This window comes from Ochotona curzoniae, unplaced genomic scaffold, assembly GCF_017591425.1.
Source record: "Ochotona curzoniae isolate NIBS_2020 unplaced genomic scaffold, NIBS_Ocur_1.0 contig_430, whole genome shotgun sequence".
In the NCBI taxonomy this organism is placed as follows: domain Eukaryota; kingdom Metazoa; phylum Chordata; class Mammalia; order Lagomorpha; family Ochotonidae; genus Ochotona; species Ochotona curzoniae.
In genome coordinates, this window is record NW_024466219.1 from 22603136 (window position 1) to 22624405 (window position 21270).

General features: G+C 38.1%; 1 protein-coding gene across 1 annotated transcript in view; it reads left to right on the forward strand.

Moving 5' to 3' along the window:
- Window positions 1-21270, forward strand: part of KCNK2 (potassium two pore domain channel subfamily K member 2) — a 184751-nt gene that overhangs the window by 19850 nt on the left and 143631 nt on the right. The window lies entirely within an intron of this gene.

Sequence of the window (21270 nt, forward strand, 5' to 3'; positions counted from 1 at the left end):
TCTGGGAAGGACAGAGATAGCATGAGCAGTCTAGGGAAGGTGTTGTGAACAGAATAGGGCAAAGGCCTGCTCTGAGCACCTGTGGACAGGTGTAAGGACTAAAAGAATCTCAGGATGGAACCAGTATTAGTCAAGGACTGCTAGACAAGAGCAACAGTAAATACAGAATCAGGTAATGATACTGGATCTATGTCAGCCTCTCATAGCTTCGGTGTATAAACTGAAGTGGCCCAGGCTTTAAGGAACCCAGTCCACTTGTGTTGTTAACAATACAGGGTCACTCAAAGAGCTTATGGAAAATTTAGGTTAAGAAAGAAAATATGTATGTATCTCTCTATCTTTTCTTTTTTTTTGTACCAAAATAAACTTTTTAAATTTCATTATCCATGAACTGTTTAAGGTGCTATCATGTGCTTCTAGTCTTGACATTCAAAGCTTATATGCAATCAGTTGATAACACTGCTGTCACACACACACACACACACACACACACACACACACACACACACACACACTTTTGTACTTGCCTAGATTCCTAAGTTAGCATGCTCAAACTTTGCAATTTTCTGCCTTCCTGTTTTTCTCATGTTATTGCTCTCATTTCTCAAAACCTTAGCCATATACTTAGCCATGCACTTACCTTAGCCATGCACTTCCTTTGTAAAGTATTTGTATTTGAAATTCCCACTGAAAAAAATGTTTCTTAAATATCAAGGAGACCCAAATGAGAAAAACACACAAAAAGCTGATCAGTTCATTAGTTTTTTGCACTATATAAGAGATTTTCTGTTTGTCAAACATATTTCAATGACACATAAAAACAAAGCTTATTGCTCTTTCACTGTCTTTGTATCTGATCTCACACATCAGATCTAATAGATTTAAGCCTGTAGACTAAACTTCTACCTTTCCTTGCTCAGGGAATTATCCATAGCTATAGAAGTTTCCTTTTTTTTAAAAAACTGAAATAAAAGCACAATGCTCATCTTACATCATAATGTGTGTTTATTTTAGTGATATGTGTAGGCATCACTTGGTTATAGGTAAAGATCTGGAGATTACAGGCCAAGCTGTTGCAATAATTTGATTCAGATATAAGCCCTGGAACTAAATGATTGTCTAGCCTTTGGAAATTCTGCTTAATCTCTTCATTTTCCAATTGAAAGAAGTTTGTTTTAGTGCAAAAAAGCAAAAAAAAAAAAATTAATTAAAGAGAGAGACCCTGAATGATTTGGTTCATAATCTGAATTTTCCATAAACTTCTGGAAGACTCCTTGTACTGTTAACAACACAGTTTAATATGTGATGATAATAGTTTGGACTCCATTGGGTTTTGGTGAAAACAAATTAATGAACACATGTTAAGTGCTCAGAAAAGCACAGTAAATAATACATGTGGTTAAATTTGGGCTTCCTTCCTTTTTTGCTTTTAATTTTTATAGTGAAAAGTATTATGTTTGATGAAATAAGCCTGTTCCCAAAAGACAAACATCATGGGTTTCCCCTGATTTATGATATTATACAGATTATAAAAGGTGTAATGTATATGATGAAACTGGTAATTTGAGATTTGATTGTTAATTAGAGCTCTTGTTGATAGTCTTGGGGAGTAGTGATTTTTCTACTTCCTATTGTTGAGTTCTTTATTTTGTAGAGTGTTAAGGTTGACCATAAAATGAGCTGAAAGTATGTCATTGTCTATAAATGCCTTAAAACTTTGCATCAAAAAACATCCAATTCCATTTTCAAATAATTTTTTGAAGTTCACTTATGTACATAAAATATGTAGTTATTGTTTGAATTAGAAAAATGAAACCATGTTATGCATGTTTTTGTACATCTTCGTTTTTTCCTCACTCAATGATAACTTTTGGAAATCCCTGCAGGTCAGCAGGTGTATCTGACTAATGCTATGTTCTGTGGGTCAATATCATATATGCATATGTGTTTGCCAATACAAAGAATGCTGCAGTTAACAGTAGAATTCACATAGCTTTGCAATTTGGTAGTTGCATTTGTATGGGTTATATCTGCAGAAGAGGAATTACTGATTCAAAAGGCTTACATACTTCTGAATTTTAATGCATGTTGGCAGTGGCTTTCTGGAATACACTCATATTTCTGCCATCAATGCATAAATACTTTCTGAATATTACTGGTAAATAGTTCTATCATTATTTAAATTTTTTTTTTTCAGGCTGACTGGTTGAAAGTCATAGTATATTGTTACTTCAATTTCCATTGTCCTGTTTGTAAATTATATATAGATATATATAACATATATTAATGATTATATCATACGTATCACATATGTATGATCCAAGAGATGATAGAAAATGGAATTAGAAGATGCTTGTGTTGCTACAAAAATTTTGGAAATCCACACATAGTTTTTTCATAATAAAAATTTCCATCACTTTTTAGAACAGCCCTTATATGCATGGATTTTGAAAAAGCTAAATTTTGACCCAATTTTACATGCATATTTTGAGTTATCCTTATTTTGTTAGAAATTTGAATTTGCTGATCTGTAATTCACCTGTTTGTATTTGTTGCGCAGTTTTTAAAATAGTTTGTTGTCTTTTCCTTGTCAATTTTTAAGACTCTCTTAATTATAGCTTTTAAGAGCTTATCTGTCATGTGTATTGCAAACATGTTTCACAAATTTACTGTTCATTTAATCTTTTTTTATGTAATCTTCTGCCACTCAACAACTTTTCTTAGTTTCTATCTAGCTCTTCCCCAGAAATCTTTGGGAAATAGCAGTATTGTAATCATAGTTAAATAGTTGAATTTATCTTATTTGTTGGTATATGATGTGACATATGATTAATTTTGTCAAGATGGCTATCCAGTTTGGTAGGAAATTTTGTTGTACATGATTTCTTTCTCTCTCTTGAATTTAGTTTTCCCCTGGTCAAATGTTGAATTCTCATGTCTATGGTACGGTTTTCTGGATTTTCTCTGTGACTTTTTATAACATCTCTACATTGTTTTGATTTTGATTTTTGTATGCTGTTTGGTCAGGTAACTAGCCCCTTGATTTTTGTTCTAGGTTGTTCATGCATATTGCATAACCAAAAATAAATTTAAAGGATGACATGGATACAAGTTAAAATATATTATATCGGGGCAGCATTTTTGTGTAGTGGGTTAAACCACTGCTTGTGATGCTCACATCCCAAGCTGGAGTACTTTCCCATTGCACTTTGTTTTTTTAAAGATTTATTTTTTATTATTTTTTATTGGAAAGGCGGATATACAGAGAGGAGAGACAGAGAGGAAGATCTATCTGATGATTCACTCCCCAAGTGAGCTCAACGGGCCGATACTATGCCGATCCGAAGCCAGGAGCCTCTTCCGGGTCTCCCACGCGGGTGCAGGGTCCCAAAGCTTTGGGCCGTCCTCGACTGCTTTCCCAGACCACAGACAGGGAGCTGGAAGGGAAGTGGGGCTGCTGGGATAGAACCGGCGCCCATATGGGATCCCGGGCGTGCAAGGCGAGGACCTTAACCACTTGCGCCACCGCGCCGGGCCCTCCCATTGCACTTCCTGCCTATGTGCCGAATGCCGTGCAAGATGGCTGGGATGGAGTTCCTGGCTTCTGCCTCACCCAAACCTGACTGTTATAGCTTTATGGATAATGAGCAAGTGGATGAAGATCTCTCCCCTCTTTCACACTCTGTTCTCTCTCTCTGTTTCCTCTCTATTTGCTGCGTTTTAAATAAATAAGTAAATACTTAAAAACCATATTAAAATTATTATGCTAATAATATATTGTATTTATAGTTCATAAAGTAAAGTATAACAGGATCTTAGCTTTCTCTTAGAATTTTATTTCACATGTGTATATATGTGTATCATGATTTAAATAGCTGAATTCTTCTTAGTGCTTAATAATATTCCATTACCTTGTGCAAGTGGACCTTAAGATGTTTGTAGGAAAACAGAAGTATGCTTTGGTACCAAAAATATCTGGATCCTGTGCATAATTTTGTATAATACACATTTTCCATAAGCATTTTGGACTCCCTCGGATGCATTGATTTTTCTTGCACCAAGGTAAACATCATTGAATTAGTTCTGTTTTCCATGGACCCTTGATGTAACTTGCATGCCACACTTACTTACTTCTTCACTTACTTAACTATAACCTGGTTGCTTCCTTAAACTTGCAAATAGTTGCTTTATTGATATCTTAGAATATACAAAATGCATTTTATCTGAGAGTAGAGTTTTATTTTACCTCTTTTTCATTTTTAAGCTCCTTTTTCTTTTTCTTGCCTTGTAGCGTTTTCTAGGGTGCTAGTTCAGTAGTGAAGTGGTGAGAGTGAATATGTTTTAATGACTAAATACATTGTTAATCATAAGGGCTTGGTGTTTCTTATTTCTTAGTATATGGATTTTCTTTTGCTAATTTTCAGAAAGCTGCTGAGAGGTTCTACACTAATCACAAATTAGTATAAAATTCTGTTAGGATAATTTTTCTGTATCAATCACAATAATATGATTTTAATTTAATCTTCACTATTATAAAGCAATTATTTATGCTTATTAACTTTCAAATGCTGAGCCAGTAACATTTCCTGAGATAAATTCCAATTGGTCACAGCAGATTGACTTTTTGATATGTTTATACATTTGATACTTTGTTAAATATTTTAAAGTTTTTTTTAAGACCATTTTATTTACATGTCAGAATTGCTGAGTGAAAGGGAAAGACAGACACAGAGTTCTTCCATCCACTGGTTTCCCAAATAACTAGCAAGGCTAAAGCTGAGCTGGTCTGAAACTGGAAGGCAGGAGCTTCTTCTAGGCTTCCCCAAATGGGCTCAGGAGCCCAAGGCATTGGGCCGTCCTCCTTTACCTTCCCCAGTCAGGAGGAGGGAGCTGGATCAGAAGTGGACTCACTAGGACATAAAACTGGTACCCATTTGGGATGTTAGCACCACAGACAGAGAATTGGCTTGCTGTATCACTGTGTTGGACCGCTAAGTGCAAGTTTATGAGAGATGATATTGCCTTGTGTTTTCTTCTGTTTTTTTTTTTTTAAAAAAAACTTTTTGTAACGTGGTTGTTAGATTTTGAAGTAATCAGTTACATTAATAACTTCAAGAAATGGGTTCTTGAAAGTATTCCCTTCCCTACTGCATTCAGCAAGTTTTAAAAAAATACTATTTTAATGACTTATTTCTTGGAAGACAGATACTAAATTCAGGGAACTCAACCACTTGAGTCATCACTGATACCTCCAAACATACACATTAGCTAGAAGCTGGAATTGGGAGCAGGTGCTAAACACTGAACCGTGACTCTCTGAAGTTAGCTGAATATGTGGCAGTTGAACCACTTGACCAAATGTCCTCTTTTTCTATATTTCATATTTAAATGGCTGGAATACCATACCATGACCTGAGCATAGACTTTTCTTGGTTGGAAGGTCTAAAATGATTAATTCAAGCAGTTAGCATTTAATAGTTAAAATATTAATATAATAAATATATTTTATAATTAATATGAACACTTTTTTTTCAAATCATTTTTAATAATGTGTGTCACTCAGGGGGATTTTTCAATTTCATTTATTATCAAATGTACTGGCTTTACTCTGTCTGATATGCCTTTATAATCTTTTTAAGATTTGTGGAATCTAAAGCTTTCGTTGTTTGATAGCAGTCATTTGAGTTTTCCCTTTTTCTCTAGGGGTTCTCAAGGTGGTAAAAGTTAGTTGTGTGTGTACAGTGGTGCATCAATCTAAGACATGAGAAATAAATGTCTAGCTCCTTCATCTCTTTCTGTGATCCTAATCTTGAGAATGGAGGCAGAGGATTCTGTCCATAGGCAGTTTCCTTTTGGACTTAAAAAAAAGAGAAATATACAGAATGAAGGAGCATCAGAGAAAAAGATTTTCCTTTGTCTGATTCACTCTCCAAATGGCCACAACAGTCAAAGTTATGCAAATCTGAAGTCAGGAGCCCGGAGACCCTCTGGGTTTCCCAAGTAGGTGCAGAGTCTCAAGACTTTGGATTATCCTTTACTGCTTTCCCAGGATGGGAAGTGGAGCAGCTGGGACCTAAACCAGCAGTCATGTAAAATGGCCTTGTTTGCAGGCAGAGGATTAGCAGATTGAGCCATCATGCTGGACGCCCCCACCAACTGCTCCTTGGACTTTTCAAACACCAGAGACCCTTCATCTCACCAGGGGGGGCTGTAGACCTGTTGACCCTCATCAGGGTCTGAGGGATTCTAAAAGCAAATCTTTTCTAAAATCTTGGTTTTTCAGTTCATCCTTCTGTGGCTCATCAGTGTTCTGGACCTTGAGGAGCACCCTCCCAAAGAGGAGGCTCACATTTCTGCTCCTCTCCGTTAGGCATGTTGGGTGTGCCTTTTTCTGATGCCACTTGGCTTCTATTTTTCTTTCTATTTCCCCATCTCCTGTTCTTCACATGAAAATGGTATCATAAGATGATTTATCAGCATTTTATATGTTTTCACCTACAGCAGAGAATATTGTCACAGCTCTTTTTGTTGTTGCCATGGAAATGATTATACAATAAAAAAGAGAATTAAGATTTTATTTAGGTTAGGAATTAGGTTGGGCAGATAATGTTAAAGGCGTAGAAGGATGCCCATTTTTGTGCCTGGAGGAAAACAAACCATAAATCAAATAGCAATAGGTCTTTTTGTTTTAACAAGAACTCTTAGAATATAAAAAACAGATTTACGGCCTGGTGTGGTGGCTCAGCAGCTGAAGTCCTCACCTTGCATGCATGTGCAAAGATCCCATATGGGCGAGGGTTCTAATCCCAGCAGTCCCGCTTCCCATCCAGCTCCGTGCTTGTGGCCTGGGAAAGCAGTCGAGGACGGCCCAAGGCCTTTGGGACCCTGAACTCACATGGGAGACCCAGAAAAGGCTCCAGGCTCCTGGCTTTGAATTGGCTCAGCTGTGGACGTTGTGGTCACTTGAGGAGTGAGTCATAGGATGGAAGATCTTCCTCTGTGTCTTTCCTTCTCTCTGTATATCTGACTTTCCAATAAAAATAAATGAATCTTTTAAAAAAATCAGATTTGGAGCATTTGTGTGTGAGATTTGCACATACCTTACAGCTAAGAAGAGTGTCATCCTGTAGTCTGATTGGTCTTGCATCCTTGAACCTTAAACAAAAATCACTCTCATTGAGTATGTGCCCGTTTGTCACAAGCTGGCCTGTTATGTCAGCTGTATTTCTTCCACCTATTAACACAACTCAATGAAATTCATCTTATTTAAGTGCAAGATAGTTTGATGAGCCATTTGTAAGCAAAACCACTGAGTTAACAGAGTGATTTCCTGCAAGTCTTGGTTTGGGAGACTTTCCCCTGCATTTCCTATAAACCTCATGCATAATTGAAATGTTTTCATTGTTTTCCCAAGTAGAAATGAATCACTGTCAAGTAACACAGTATTAGATATCGAATAGAAGTAATGTGAGGGTCTGCTATTATGTAAACTGATAGAGGAACTCAATTTAAGTATAAAGGTAATCACAGAATTTAGAGTATGGAACACTTCTCTATCAGAATGTGTTTAAAATTATTGTCAAAAACCATATGTAAAACTATTTCATAGAATACATGAGGTAGTCTCTCCTTTTCTGTCCACAGATATTTCGTTTAGTGTGTGCCATAGTTTAGTATTTTGCCATCAGATGCAATTTTCTTTTTAATATTTCTTTACTTCCCCTCAGGACACTCATCTACTCAGAGCATCCTGAGATCCCAATGCTTGGGACAGAGGAGAAATAAGTGGAAACTTTTTTCTATCACTGTGTATTGCTCCCAGAGGAGTTAATTTTCCACACTGGAGTGCAATATACTAACTATAGAGCCATCTGCCTGTGCCTCATTGTAGAATGTTACAGATGACACTTATCAAATGGGTGAGGATAAATATGTTGTAATAGAATGAACTCTGTGGTGAAGGTCTAACATATTAGTATTCCAGCTCCTTCTCTGTGTAGTTTACATTACAGTATGTAGAGGTTATAGTATTTGAAACAGATGGTATGAGTTTGAGTCTAATTTTTTATGGGATATTACACAAGTTATTTTGCCCATCTCTGATTTATACACTTATCTGTCAAGAGATTCTACACACATTAGAGGTTTGTTGTGAAGCAAATAATTAGTGCTGTGTATTATCCTTAGTTCTTAAAATAAGCCTAAAGGAAAGTGCTGCCAACCGTATTATATAGCAAAGCATATAATTGGAAAGGTTGTGTACCTTTCCCAAGGTCATCCTCCTAGTAGATTATGAAAGACCATTATTCTTTATCATTATACCAGATGTGCTATAATGCTTCTAAGTGTTACATGTTATTGGAAAGGTAGTCAATCTTCAGAATTTAATTTACACATATATTAGACTAATGAGTGTGCTGGAGCTTACCATAGAGACTGACTCACTAAATAGAAGTACCCACTTGTGAAGTTGGAAAGTTGCTGTTAGTAGAGATGAAGACTACCTCTCTGAGTTGGCATGATTTTGTAGGAAGTGTCACCTGTTAGCCTCAGCATCTTAGCACAAACCAGTTTTCACATTTCAAATTGAGACTCAACAAGCTATCAATGTTCAGCACCCACCAGCCTTACACCAGATGACACTTGTATCCATGAGATAAACCAACTTTTGCAAGTTGTTTGGGAGTCAAACCAACGTTTCACATGAAATGCTGATGGTACAGCATTAGTGTTTTGTAGATGTGAAATGACCACGTTCTGTGTGGATTGCTCTACAGTTGCTCCCAGATGCAAAACCAGGCTGATCTAGGAAATCGGAGCCAAGTTGTTGTGGCCCAGAATGGAACCTTGGGCCAGGGCTTAACTGCAGTCACATTTTATAGTCTCATGTTTCTCTCCCTTCCACTGCATCTACCATCCCACTGATGAGCCAAATCAGGGCTCACTGTTTCAGAAAATAGTTCTTTATGTTGTTACATTGTCAAAGCCTAAATGGTTCTTGACTGTAAACTGAAGATAAGAAGAGCCTTGTCCAGGGCCCTGCGCAATAACCATAATGGCTACACCTTCCCCTTATATGTGTCAGGATCCCATATGGGCACTGGTGTATAACCAGGCTGCTCTACTTCCCATCCAGCTCTTTGAGGCCTGGGAAAGCAGTAGAGGATGACCCAAAACCTTAGGACCATGCACCTACTGGGAGACCTGGAAGAAGGCTCCTGGCTTGACTTCATATCAGCTCAGCTCTAGTTGCATCCGCTTGAGGAGTGAACCAACTGATGGAAGACTTTTCTTTCTGTCTCTCCTTCTTTCTGTGTATCTGCCTTTCCAATAAAAATAAATAAGTTAACAAAAAGGCTTGTCCTGAAGGAGTAAATATGAAGGTAGATGCAAAGTGCATAACATGAGTTCTGACTGAAAGAGCATACTAACTGGCAGTTACCTAGAAAGAAGTGTCCCACGATAGGAAGTAGGAAGAGAATCAGATCTGGAAAGTTTGCATATTGTGAGTAATTCGGATACATGGCAAGCTTATTTGCCCCTAATGAGATTAAGAAAATTTCTATCATGTGTGTTGTCTCTGTATATCTTTAACATGCACACTGGAGAAAATCACAGGTGGACAGATTTTGGATATTTATTTTGCTAGAATGTTGGATTTTAAATTCAACTATTTGTCCTTAGGACACATGTGAGTGTACTCAGACAGGTGCACAGGATTAAGACATATTCCTACCACTGTGAATTCACAGGTGCATGCAGAAGTGTATGTGGTACATATTTAAGGTGTGTAACAGAAGGAGGAGTACAGTTTGTTTAACACCATTGAGTGCAGATCATTATCATACAGCATCATGTTGGTGGTACTTACTGGCAAGTTATGCCAGTGTTGTTTTCTGTAGGAATTCACAGTCTCACAGATGGGATTTATACATAAAGTCACAGATAGGGCACAGAGTCAAGGGAACAAATACTAAACCGAGTGTTTGTAGCAGTCTTTGTGGGCAGGACTTACCGACAGGGTGTTTTCATTGGAGGCGTGGGGTGGGGCTTAGTGAAAAGTTCTGTAGGTGGATTTTGGTACTAGTTGCTAACAATATCAGTGTAATTAATGCCATAGGACTATACATTTTGCTACAATAAAATTGTAAAATGACACTAGGATACTAAATAGTCATGTAGGTACTCCCTTAAAATTGGGTTAGTAGTATAGATGACAAGCACAAGAAATCTATAGATGATGACAAACAATGTTGTCCCTGAGGAATTTTTATGATGAGGAAATGTTGGTCTTTATTTGAACAAGAACCTCTCTGACATATTTGAATAAATGCTGAATAATATCCTAAAACACACTTTGAAAGGATTAAGTATTTTTATTAAGTCAACCTAGATTTGACGCTGGTTCTCTGAAGTCCCTCTCTGAGCTGGGGCTTTATAATCTGCCTCACAGGTGGGTGTTACCTATCAGATTGGATATTAAAAAATCTACTCATTGGCAGTGTAAACTTCAATTGATTTAATTAACTGGCTAGCCCACTGCCATCTATGATTATAATCATGCAGTAAAAAATAGATACCTAAAAGGGTAGAATATAAATTGATATAATTAGATGAAAACATATGAGAAGTGAACCATAATTTGGGATCCTGATGGATCGTATTAGTGTGCTTTAACTAGATATCTGTGGATGAGTGTCTGTGTCTTTGTGTGTATGATGAGTCGTCAAGAATGCCTTAAAAGATGAGTAGATTTAAAGACAAATTTGGATTATTTTACTGATCTAATATGAAACATTATACTGGCTTGGAGGGAATACATTGGCTAGGTCTTTATCCCATTAATTGTGCCTTTGTGTGAGTTGCTGGGGGATCTAATCTCTTTTCTGACAATGATTTCCCTTTACAAACCAAAATTTAAAGAGAACTTTAATCTTGAATATTGTTGTTCATCAAAAAAATGACCTTTTGAATAATAGTTGAGATAAGGATTTTTAAGAATTGTGCATAGTATTTTTTAACTGCATATAAAGTAAGTTGAACTGTGCATATAACCTTTACTGAATTTGCTAGAAAGCATTTGAAAATTTTGCCCTTGGATTATTATCTGAAAGTCTTTTTCTTGAATTTCTGGATAGTTTGGCCTTGCGTAATTTGTTTTAAAATGAAAGAGTGCCCTTGGCTAGTTTTGTAAGGTGGTCTGTGTGCTTGCTGTAGGCTTTTCTGAGCAGTCAGCTATAAATTTTCATGTGGTTTCACCTGGTATCTCCACACTTACAAATGTGTGATTTGAGCAAGAGTGCTGATGAGTGTGCAGTGAGTGTGCTTGTGGATGCTAACTGATATAATCAATTTGTAGTACTTCTTTATTTGAAGGAATCACTGCCAGTGACATGCAAGCATCCATTATAAGATAGAGCTTGAAGGTAACAAGTAGAACTCAGCTTTCTGTAGGATGGCTCACGCACATTAATGGTTTAAGTAAACATGGGAAAATTTTGTAGAACAAAAATTATTTACAATGCAGGAGTGATCTGTAAAATTTAGATTTGAAAAAAATTTTTTAATTTTCTTTTTAATATTGTTTACATAGTTGAGAGGGGTGCATGCCCATGTAGATCTCTTATCATGGTGGGGAGGATCGGGTATGGAGGAAGGTAGATGGGATAAATGTTTTCTTTTTTCTTTGTTTTTCCTGTGTCTAGGGGAGAAGGAGGGGACTGCTTCTTGCTGTCAAATTACATCAGCATCATGGATTGGGGGATGGTCTTTTGATGACATCTTAGAGACCCCAGTGTAGGGAAGTCTTCCAAGGGCATTACTGGAGTGTTTTGATAGTTCTGAGTTGTTTTTTTCATTGTTCCAGGGTTGAGAAAATTTTTCCAAGGTCTGTTGATTAACCAAATCCATCTTAGTGCATCCACAGACCCAGGTACCTGCTATACAGCTTGGCCCGGAGGACTATCCCACCTATGCTGCTTTCCCTCTTTTGACAAGGCAGTTGACATCCTTTGTTGGCCTAAATGAGTGACCATCATATCCTCTGTATCCATCTGGGCATGCTGTCCATTTGTGCAGGCATCAGCAACTGAGGAAGCCCAGTCCTGATACATGCACTGAAAGGTCAGACCTCACATCCTGTGACTCTTGCTGTGGTCAGGGTCTGAGTCCAGCCATCTAGTTGGGGAGTCCCCCGAGAAACCTCTCCTGGGATGACCTCAGACTTGACTCTGGTGTACCAGCTGGTTCAGGGTCAGGGTCAGTCTGTCACCTGCATCAGAAAACGTACATACTGGTAGATGCAAGCTGCCTGATCAATTCCACTCAAACATTTAGACCTTAAGCTACACTCAAAACTTGTAAATTATAGGTCATAGCCAAGAAAATAGAGCCTAATGGACTTTTCCTCTAGGGTGAATACAGTTTTTGCTAGCAATTTTTATTTGGAAGTGTGGTTTGTGAAATAGAATGGCTTTATGTTTTATAAAGATAACCCTCGGCAAAAAAGAGCACCTGTAGCCGGGAAAAATCCCAACCACCACACACGTGCACACGCACACACACACACACACACACACACACACACACACACACACACACTAATATTTAATTTTCAGGGATGTATCAGTTTAATATTTTTCAAACGTCATGGATATGATTGGGGACTATAGGATTACAATTGATCTTACTAGGTAAAAAAATATCGATCAAGGGAAGACTGTTTTGTGATGTAAAATACTCATTTAACATTGGTAATTTCAACTTTGAAAGATTGGGAAGCAACTAACAATAGCCTAGATAAGAGAATGCTGTTTAGCATAAACAGTTTTCTTGTGAACTACTACCCTATCCTTAGGTTCAGCTTGGATATCTTAGCTTCTTAAAATAGGTTCACTTTATATAAATATAATTTGATGCACTGCTTTTATATTATAAAACTAGAAATACATAAATACTATGAAATTAATGATACAACATTTCACATAGAAAAATGTCTTTCCAAACTTTACCATGTGCTATACATTTGAGCATTGTTTTTCTTGCTTGTGATAAACTATTTTTTTAAAGATTTATTTTATTTAATTTGAAAGGTAGAGTTACAAAGAGTTCACTCCCCAAATGGCCACAAAGACTGGAGCTGAGCTGATCTGAATCTATGAGCCAGGAGTCTTTTCCTGGATCTTTCATGCGGGTGCAGGGGTTCAAGCCCTTGGATAATTTTCTGCTTCTTTCTAAGGCCATCAACAGGGAGCTGGATCAGAAGCGCACTAGCCAGGATGCTCACAGGGTGTGCAGGTGGAGTCTTGGACTCCTAGGCAACAGTGCCAGCCGCTGTCACAAGCTGTTCAAAGTATGGACGTTTGAACAGAGTGTAGATTGCTTCCAGTGTGAAGCTTGTTGCAAAAAAAAAAAATCTAAGAAAATAAGATAATGACATATGCATTCTTTATTTCAGGATTTAAAATATCTGTACAGTGATATTTTTGAAATTATGCTTAAAGTCAAGTATTTCAAAACTTGTTAGAACCTAGAAAAGTCTGAACATTAGTAAGAAGATTATTTCTTATTAGTCAGTCTTTAGACTGGAAAACAATGCTTGGATTTAACTTACAAAAAATTAAATATGATTAACTTTTCCCTGGAAAGGATAGTCATAGAGAAAATGGATAGTTTTATTATCATTACCAGTTCCCTTAATGATGGCAAATTTAGGATCTCATTAGTAGAAAAAATACCTTATTGAGTACTTGTCAGCCAGCCAATGCGTTGCACATTTTGTGTCAGTTTTGAAAGACAGCTTCGGCTAAACATTCAGCATGGTAGATATGATATATTAAAAATCAGTTAATCAAGTGACAAATGTTTACAGCCCTAGTGGGGACTAAGGTTTGAGGTTAGGACTTGGGAATTTTGTTCACTGAGTGAATGATCAAGTGAATGGTGAGAGGAAAAATGGATAAGTAAATTAATACAGGCTGTGGGAGACATGTCTAGGGCATAGAATGATTTTTCAAATTTTTGTTCTAGTTTACCAGGAAAAGTGATGTTTTACATGCTGACACTCAAATTGCAGTTGTATAGAAAATGGAACAAATGAAATATGCTTTCTCTCTTGTCCATTGTATTTTCAGCTATAAAATAGAAGGAGGGGTGGGTGTTGTGGTACTGAGGGTTAAGTCCCTGCTTGGGACACTAGAATACCATATCAGAATGCTGGGTTCAAGTCTTGGCTTCTCCATTTTTCTAATTCAGCTTCCTGCTAGCACTCCTGCTAGGTAGATGATATCTTGAGTTTGGGGTTGGCATTTAGGTACAGCAGATTGAGATGTTGCCTGTGACACTGGTGTCCTATAACAAAGTATCTGTTAGAGTCTCAGCTGTCCTGCTTTTGGTTCAGCTTCCTGTTAATGTGCCTGGGAAAGCAGCAGAAGATGACACGAGTTATTTGGATTTGAAGGTTCCTGACCTCAGCTGTAGAGGCCATTTGGGGAGTGAACCAGCAGATGGATGATTTCTCTGTCTCTCTGTTTCTCTGCCTTTCAAATGAATAGCAAATCTTTAGAGAAAGAATAAGATAGAAGGAAACTATTATATGTATATTCCTAGAGGTTTTGGTTGATGTAGAATTATAAATAGCTATAGAGTAAGGTGTGAAATTATAATACATGTATACAATGTACAATAATCAGTTCAAGGCAATTGGCATATCCATCACATCCAATGCCATTAACACCATTAGTTTGGATTGGGAGCATTCAAAATTCTATTAGCACTTTTGTAAACTCTTAATGGTTTTTCTTCTATGCCATAGAGCAGCAGGATGCAGTCCTTCTGTACACATTGACCATCCTCTGTTCATTTTCTTCATTGCCACCCTTCTCAACTTTTGATAACCATTAGTCTACTAGACAGACATTCTTGAACAAAGTATAAACTCTGCTGTTTTTCTTTGACTTCATGTATTATAACTTCCCAAAGTTATCTTTTCTCAATCCAAATGGCTTGCATCTTTAAAAAAAATGATAACACAAATACCACAAGGTACAAGCTGTAATTTTTGAGCCACAAGTATTATGTTTTGAGCTTTTCTTTTGGTCAGTGTTCATTCCACCAGGAAAGAAGCCTGTGGTTGCTGAGTCTCCCCTTATTTCAAAATTGTCAATGTTGTGTTTTCTTGGTAGGGAGGATTGGACAGTTGAGAGACTGCGAAAAGGAGTGTTGACTCTTTATTCTCGTCAGGAGAAGTTACCCAAGGTTTCCTTTTTTAAAGGAAACCTTTAAAAAGGTGTTGACTGCTAAAGCCCCTAGGCCAATGGGAAGCACTTCATAAGACTCAAAGGCCCCATTGTTTTCAGCGACTTCCTGTACTAGGAGTTTATAATCCATCACATGAGTATAAAATGTCCTGTATTCTGTTCATTATAACTTTGTTTCCCCACACATTTATCACATATGTGTTTGAAATGGTTAATTCTCCTGTAGGCTGCCTTAAAGCCTCATGGGTGTTCTGAGCTTTGCAGGGCACAGGCAAGCACCAACTGCAAGTTATTATGCAGATGGCAAAGTTCTGTGTTAGGTAGCTGGTGTGTGTTTCTATAAATGCCATGTGATAATGTGAACCGAAAAAGTATGTGTAGACAAGAAAAATATTACCTGACTGGGGACATTTTTTCCCAGTTTTAGCAGGGAGCTTTTTGGCCTTTTTCCATACAAACTAATCAAGGCTTGTTGAGAAAGACAATTCTCTTTGCACGTGTACTCTAATTTTTCTTCTCATTTTTTTTCTAATGTGTCTTTCCCAGGTTTGTTTCTACTTGTCTCTATCAAGTATCAGATACTAGGAGAAGTAAAGTGCTCATGAAGTCACATCCTTAAATCACTACTTTGAATGTGGAGTGGTCGATTCAAGTGTTAAGATCACTGAATTATGAAATGAACACAGACTTAAACCTTCAAAGTAATTGGATTGGGTGAACTGCTATTTAAGCATATTATATGAATATCCTGGTTTGTCATCACATCTAAAACACACTAGACTTCTGGGTGTTTTGATCTCAAGTTCCTACCATTTTAACAGTATCTATGGTATGTTGTCTAAGTGCATTACTGCTATTTCTTAGTACACAGCAGAGCAACACGTAAGGATTAGTGTCTGCATGTGCTTATACCACCTTCACAGGAATATCTTGTTCTCTCCAGTCGCCTTCTGGGGTTATGAACCCTCACTGCATTCTCAGAATATGTTCTCATTTCAGAGAGAATAAAGGCACACATCAGGAATGCAGCAACACCTAGGAGGAAGAACTGGCAGAATGGTATTATACTGCTCATTGGTTTAAACAAAAAGCAGCAAGCGATTGATTCCCAAAGCACTGTCTGTGTGTATAGCAAAATTCCCAAGACCTCATCTGGGTAGTAAAGGCAAGGATTGTGCCCTTCTTGTTAGAGGCTGAAAAGCTCACTTTCTATGATGAGTGATTGGAATAGGCCCACCTTTGCTGCCGACAGTGTGAAATCTGTTTCCCACTTGAATAGAGGACAGCTTCTAAACCATTCTTTTTGTAGCTTTCCTCCCATCTCTGTGTATTCTCATTTAAACTCTTTTCTTCCTGGATGGGTTAATTTTTGTACCTGTTGTGACTTATTGTTGGGCCAACAGTACAAACTCTTGTCACCTGCCATTGATCCTCTAATCTACCTGAGAAATGGCTGCGATGAACATGGAAATCAAAACTCGCTGATCCTTGAAAGATGCCATTCTGATGGTCAAGCAAATGGCCGGAGACGTTTATTTGATATACAATTGCTTGTGAATTGTAAATCCTAAAACATACATGTGAAGCCTAAGGTCCCTCAAAAATAAATTACTCATTTAAAAAATGCCATCTAAACCAAAGGAGCATCTGATAAAGATACTGAAAACAAACAAATGCAGATCCTGGGAGCATAAAGATACTTAGAATAGCTGTTTCGCAGCACCTACATTTATTGCTAATATTATCAGAAATGCTAACGATGAAGTTCTAATGTGATGACTTTCTGAAGAATGTTTAGAGAAGGAAAAATAAAACCATAATGTCATAGTCATCTAAACAATTCAGCATTGGTGTTTTTAAGGCAGGCTGCATGATGGGTAGAGCCTCACTCTGATTACAGAGACAATAGCACCAACTTGAGTCCTGGAAATATATTTACAGTCTTAGAGACTTAATGGCCTCATCAGTAGAACAGGAATAGTGTTAACAATTATCTAAAATGTTTGCTGTAAGGACTATGAGTAAATGCCCTACCACATGTTTAACTCAGTGAGTACTGTAGAACTCTGTTACTTAGCTGAATCACTCCTTTTTAAATTGATGTACTACTAAACCCTCTCGATAGCCATTGAACCATTTTCCAAATATCTTAATTATGTTGTTGGACTAAGCTGCTTGTGGGACAGTAGCAAACTAGAGGTATATTAGTGATGTTATTCCTTTGAAATGAAGTTATGAAATGCATATTTAAGCATAGAAGCATTACTGGGTAATCAAAATCTTCTGCAGTACCTTTTTCTGGCCCAGGTTTATTTTTGTTTCAAATTGTACTTGATGGATGATGTGGAAAAGTGCAGCCTGACCTTTTAAGTGATTGTATCCAGGGGCAGGAGGCATGTGACAAAGGATGCACAGGTGCAGAGGGACTGGGACTACAGGTCAGGACAGAGAATGATCTCTGCAAATAGAACAGCTCTGGGGGCTGAGACTGAGGTGTCACCATAGAGGTGACAACAACAAAAGGTCTCTGCTTCAGTCTGTGACTGTGTCACCAGCAGTGATTTTGTGGCATTGAGGGCACAAAGCTCTGATTCTAACAGAAGTCTTAAATTGGCATTGGAAAGGTTGGGAAGAGGGTTCAGGCAAGAGGAGTCTGACTAAAGGTCAGGGAGATACAGGGAGAGAATGAAGGGGAAGGAGCTCCAGAGTGAGTGGAAAGGAAAGAGAGGGCAACGGAGCAATAGATAACAATATCAGAGACCACCTGGCTTTCACATCTGGACTTTGATCCTTCCTGACCCGGTTATACCTTGGGTAAATTGCTTCTTGTCCACCCCAGACATTCATCAGGAGGTACCGTAACTTCCTACCTGGAAGCTGCAGGAGATAATTTTGATAAGAAGATGTACAACAATTTAGTGATGATGATATGAGGATGATGGTGGTGAAGGACAAAATTTAACGATTTAAAGAAATTAGGAGGACTGGAGAGTTGAGGGTTGGAAAGTACAAGGTTAGGAATAAACAGGGAAATGATGAATGGAACAGACACATGGCAGGTGGACCTAACTGAAACTTCATTTTCATTCATTTCCAGAAAATTCCATCTCCTTCTCTTTCACATGGCTGCCGTTTCCATCAGATAAATAGTTACTATTTACTTGTTCACAGTCAGCAGGGGTAATCCCTCCTCATGTCTTTGGAGTCTGCCCCCTTCATCCTCCATTTTTTTCCTTGTAGGAGAGATAAAGTTGTTATTGCATTTGTCTTGTGTCAGTGGGAGCAGAAACTTATTTGAAGACAGGTTGCAAAACCATGGTTTATGCAAACTGGAAATGAGTATTTTCTTTTTCAACTGCATACATCTTTGCAGAAAATGTCAAAAGCAGGGCCTGGCAGCGTGGCCTAGTGGCTGAAGTCGTCGCCTTGAACGCGCCAGGATGCCATATGGGCGCCGGTTCTATCCCAACAGCCTCACTTCCTATCCAGCTCCCTGTTTGTGGTCTGGGAAAGCAGTCGAGGATGGCCCAGAGCTTTGGGACCCTGCACCCACGTGGGAGACCGGAAGAGGTTCCGGGTTCCCGGCTTGGGGAGTGAATCATCGGAAGGAAGATCTTCCTCTCTGTCTCTCCTCCTCTCTGTATATCTGACTTTGTAATAAGAATAAATAAAATAAATCTTTAAAAAAATGTTAAAAGCAAAGAAATTACTCCTTATTTCTCTTTCTCTTACTCATCAATGAAAACCCTTAATTTCACCTCCAAAATATGCACTAAATTAATCTATTTCTGATAGTATCTCATGTTGATTGCTATAGTGACTGTCACTTTCGTTTTTGCTTTCTTCAATTTTTCTCTAAAGGTGATGTCATCCCTTCTCCATATAGCTGAAAAGCGTCTTCAATGGCTCCCCTCCGTATTGAGTATAAAATTCAGACCTTTTCGGTTTGTCTACAAAGCCTTACATAATTGGCCACATTGACCTTCCCAATTTCATTCTACTTTTCTCCTCTCAATTTACCCTCAAGCTATACTAAAGATCATTTTCTCCAAGTTTTTTCTTCTTCCTTTTTTTTTTTTTTTCCTTTTAGGGCCTTTTAAATGGCCATTTCTGTTCTTAGCTTTATATAGCAGTCTGGCTTCTTTTCATTCTGATTTCAGCGTACAGGTCCCAGTGGATGGAAGTTCTTTCTGTCTGTCCTCTCTGGAAATCTGCCTTTCCAAGAAAAATAAGTACATCTTTAAAAAAAATATGCCAGTGTTGGAGGGACTTTTGAAAACCATTCCTTATGAAACTCTCATTTTCATGACCCCCCTACACTACCCAGATTCTTTACAGGTGCACGTCTCTTTTTTTCTAGTGTGCATGTTTGAGTGTGTGTATCTCCCCAGAATTCCATCTGGGAGAATAGAAGCCTTCCTTGTCTGCCTTGTTCATAGAATCTTTACCAAGTGTCAAGAGATATGTCCAGCTTATACATCAACCCAATCAATATTTTGCCGATTGCTATGCAATTATTCAACTTCGGAATATAGAATCCTTGCTAATAGTTGAAATACACTGTAAGCAATCAGTATTCCATTAATGTCAATGATTCCAAAAATCTTCTGAATACTCTCCTAATATGGTAAATTAATCCTGAGTAAAATTAGCTGAGGGTAGTAAAAATAACCTGAAACACTACTTAGAAAAAATATTTTTGTTTTTGAAATTTTGATGTATAAGCAGTTTGTCTAAGTTAGATTGTGAAACCCATTTTGCCTTGGAGTGAAATTGGGGTTAAGATTGTTGGGGAAAGGAAAAAAAAATGCACTTTTATTGTTGTTTCCAAGCTGGAATTTATTTGCATCAAGCTAATGTTTAAGAAGACTGTACAAGCAGACAAGGTTTTCTCAATTTCTTTAGCTCCTGACCAGCAAAATAGAATGCCAGGCCTTGCCAAACTAGGTCATATAATTTTTATTTATGAACTATAAGGAATGAGCAAGAGGATCAAATTAAAGTGCTGGACAGTGGGTGTTGAGCCTGCAGGTTTCTATGCCCGTGTTATACCTTTGGAGTCCCTGGGGTAGATCCCCAGCTCAGCTTTCTGCCAATGGATGCTGTGAGGAAGACATGATGACTCACATAAATTGGTACCTAACACCCATCTAAGCATGAATTGAATTCCTGATTCCTGGTTTTGACTTTAGCCAGTTCTAGCTATTGTGGGCATCTGTGGTGTGAACCAGCAGATAGGAATTCTCTGTTTCTTATTGCCTCTCAAAAACGAAGAAAGAAAGAAGACAAGGGGAAGTCCATGTAATTTAGCCTTTGATGAGGATAAGAAAGAAAAGAAGACATAGGGGCTGCAGAGTCAGAACTGCGTCTTCTCTCCTGTTGTGCTGGGGCTAGCGAGATGAGTACTACACCAGTCAGGACTACACCTATAGCTAATATTCTGGCATTTCCTCCACTTGAGGGAGAAGATCCTGATGTGGGGAAATGCTGAGCCAACAGAGAGCTAGGCTTGAGGTCTCTGTTGCAATAAAAGGGCAAATTAGCATGGGCAGACTAATAGGGTGTCCACATTGTAGGAGAAAGACTGCTTCTGTTTCCCCATGCCATGCATTCTGAATGATTGGCAGCAAGCCTGCCTTGAGACCTGGAGACTTGGGAGAGATCTGGAAAGTCTGCAGTGACTGCCAGCAGAACCCAGAGGAGCTGAATGAGCAGGCAGACAGAGAAAAGGTTGTAGACGTATTGACTAAAATGTTCCAGCAGACACCAAGGTGATGATCTTGGGGGGACAGCCACTCACATGACACAAAAGAGTAGTATGGCCTGCTAAGTTGCCCCTTTCCTCTCAGGATCAAGAGGCGATGTGAGCACTTCCCCACATGCTAAGCATCATCTTTGAAAGAGTCAAATTTCATAACACTTTGGTGCCTGGTATAAACTAATGTCTCAACCCAACTAAATTGTAGCCAATTTATTAAGAAAAAAAAAAAAGCTCCATCCATGGCCGTGTAGC